At 36.5% G+C, this 3,169-nt stretch overlaps 1 long non-coding RNA gene across 1 annotated transcript; it reads right to left on the reverse strand.

The window, feature by feature from the left end:
• Window positions 1-325: 325 nt before the first annotated feature.
• LOC147332927 (uncharacterized) lies at window positions 326-2,932 on the reverse strand. Its single transcript, XR_015128944.1, has 4 exons — window positions 2,854-2,932; window positions 2,301-2,379; window positions 1,829-1,924; window positions 326-1,066 (listed from the first exon to the last, which is right to left on the reverse strand). It is a non-coding gene; the product is annotated as an uncharacterized LOC147332927 (long non-coding RNA).
• Between the last annotated feature and the right edge of the window lie 237 nt (window positions 2,933-3,169).

A 3,169-nucleotide genomic window follows, 5' to 3' on the forward strand; every position in this document is an offset into this window, starting at 1 on the left:
TTTTGTGGAAACTGATTACCTCAAAAGATTTAAGTACAAAAACTCATATCTTCTAAGTATAGGGTACTCAAAATTTGTATTTATTGTTAACCTAAAAATTTTAAATTATATTTTATATTTTATTAATTGAGCTTTACTCAAAGACTGTATACTTTAATTTCAATATTTTTGTGTTTCTTGTAGTTTATTATTTTGATGCAACACAATGCAATTATATTACAACCTAAACTCAAATGATCTGATTATTAATTAAAAGATATTTATGTTGTGAGTGTAGACTACTAAAAAAAAAAAAAAAGTACGGAAATTCAGTTACTTTACATTTTGTTTATTTAACATTTTTTCATGAAAATTTAAAAACATCACAAATGTTTTTATAAAACAACTAACATGGACATCGGCACCAAAAAGTGAGCATTATAAATTCTGTGTAGAACATTTATCTTTTATCTTTTTATAAACTCACAAAGGACGACATCAGTCCTAATTGCATCTTTCTCAAAATACACAAAAATGCAAAACAAAAAGTCAAATACTAATCACTTTTTTTTTAAAATAGAAATGAAAAACAATTTTTTAAAATGGGTACAAAGACGATCAGCTTCCAAATAACCAGATAAGGCAGTCAAGTATAGGAAAATTAGGTAAACTGATGGAGTTAAATCCACCCAAAGCCTGTAGTAAACTTAAAGTGCTTAAAGTGCTTCAAACAAAGTGCTCAGTAACAGAGTGCGTGTCCTAACAAACATTGCCTTATATTCCTTAAGAGCATGTAGACAGGGGTTTCAGGGGTTTGCCGTCATCAAGCCCCATGAAGATATTTTGGACTAAGGCAAATGTGTGAACCAGCTTCCTGGGGTAGTCTAAATGCAGAGCATAGATCAAGCCAAACAATAAAGCAAATGCATTTGCAAATCTGGGAATATCACGCATCACCTAGTCGCCTTTCACCAAAACAGCCATGCTTGAGGAAGTAAAATGGACTGGACTGGGAAGCGCCGTCGGTAACCACTGTGAGAAGGGCAACTGGAGTGTCAATGAGGGTCGACTCATCCAATGCGTCCGCCTGGAATAGACACAGTATCAATGGTAAATGGCCTGTATTTGTATAGCGCTTTACACATTCAGTCATCCAGACATTCACACCCATTCACACACTGGTGATGGCAGCTACATTGTAGCCACAGCCACCCTGGGGCGCACTGACAGAGGCGAGGCTGCCGGACACTGGCGCCACCGGGCCCTCTGACCACCACCAGTAGGCAACGGGTGAAGTGTCTTGCCCAAGGACACAACGACCGAGAATGTCGGAGCCAGGGCTCGAACCGGCAACCTTCTGATTACAAGGCGAACTCCCAACTCTTGAGCCACGATCGCCCCAATTAAATAAGTAAGGTTGGTTTGAGAGAATGTGACAAGCATGACCTGTAATCTAGCAAAACATTCAGCAGTGTAGTGGGTTACTTTGTAACGAGTTAGGGTACTCTACTTTTTTTGAAAAATGTACATTAACGTGTTAGCTTCTTGCATTACATAATTTGTATTTTTATTATTTTTCTAAAAAAAAAAGTAATTTTTTATTTCATGACTTTATCTCAAAAAGAAACTAAATCTTGACTTCAGCCTGGTTTTTGGGCCACCTGCAGCATAGCCATAGTGCTGTGATACGCCTGTGCCCTGCTCCTGACCTGTGTGTGTGTGGGTTTTCTACAGAGAGGGTATTTTGTTTGTACAATTTGGTAGCTGCTAGGGTATTAAATTGTATTTTAAAAAATCCATAGCATTTTATCTTACTGGCAGAATTTAAGTAATGCAAAAATACACTTACATTACATGTCTAAAAGAATTCTGGGTCCTCCTCCCGCAGGTATACAGGAAGGGCACGAAGTACTGCAGTGCGTTTCACGTTGATATCAGGCGCCTCCTAAAAAGGGAAAAGAAAAGTTCATTTAACGCAAAGTTTTCAGGTGTCATTCTTTGGGGAGAATACATGTTTATGAAACTGCATGACATCAGACTACTAAATTTTGGAGACTTTTCTTTTAAGACACAACCTTTCTGTCTCTTGTGACAGAGAGTATGTTTCTTAATCATTTGACAAAAACCCTACACAGTATTTTAAAATAGTGTTCTCCAGATCAGAGCTGTGATCTATATAGAACATGGGATTCAAAGCAAGGAAAAATTGTGTGTTTATCAGTGAAACTTTTAATTTGTGTTAATTTTATCATTATCAATATATGAAATCTTCACCTTAAGGGACTTAATGAATGGTTTCTTCAATAGATCTTTCAACTCACCTGTGTTTACTGTCTCCACCTGAAATTAATTGCAGTCTGAATTTTTTTTTCTTCTGTCTTTTTGTCTTTGGCCTTCAGCCTTGGAAGAAAAAATAAAAATATTGAAAACCTTATCAGCACACTAAATATACAACACCTTGCTATATTTCAATTGTTTTAGATAGAAGTTGCCACTGCTAGCTAAGTCACTTTTGAATGATGCTAATGAGAAGAAAAAAAAAAAAAACCTGCCGAACAATGAGGCTGCTGTTGTAAAAACGCCAACTTTCTTGCGTTGGCAAGGGGTCGTTAAAATATCACTAAGACCCTTTCTTTATGTGTGATTCTTCGTAAAACTGTGTTTTAATCGGTTAAAACTGTAAAACTGACGACATAATCTATGTTTGAAAAAGAGCGCGAACAAGCGCGAACAACCGCGAACAACTATTCACCACCTGGGTCTGTGCTTTTTAACACAACAGCGCATTCGAAAACAAGTTATTGGCTGCAACATATTAATATACTTGCTTTTTTACGGAAAAAATAAACATAACGAAGGTTCCGTTTTACTTACAAGTTTCTCCAAATGTGTTCTCCAGTCGCTCGAGAAGGGCAGCCATATTGAACAGAATTTTCTGTCAACGTCGTTCAGGTTAGAGAGAAGAGAGAAGACATCATGACGTCATGACGTCCACATGCGGAGCTCGGAAAAAAACATTTACTCAAAAATCATAATTAAGAAAGCAGTATTTACTCTTAACTTCTAAGCCATGTACAATTATAACTGTTTGAATCGTTAACCGAACAGAAAAGTTTTAAGTTGTTTCAACTTTGTGAGGAATTTTAATTGTTATATCCACAAACTTTATAAGTCAGGTAGACTGTTGGGG

The sequence above is a fragment of the Aulonocara sp. 'chitande type north' Nkhata Bay genome, linkage group LG4 (genome assembly GCF_057382095.1).
Source record: "Aulonocara sp. 'chitande type north' Nkhata Bay isolate Kocher_YH1m ecotype deep benthic linkage group LG4, A_spYH_male_GT1.1, whole genome shotgun sequence".
Taxonomy (NCBI): Eukaryota; Metazoa; Chordata; class Actinopteri; order Cichliformes; family Cichlidae; genus Aulonocara; species Aulonocara sp. 'chitande type north' Nkhata Bay.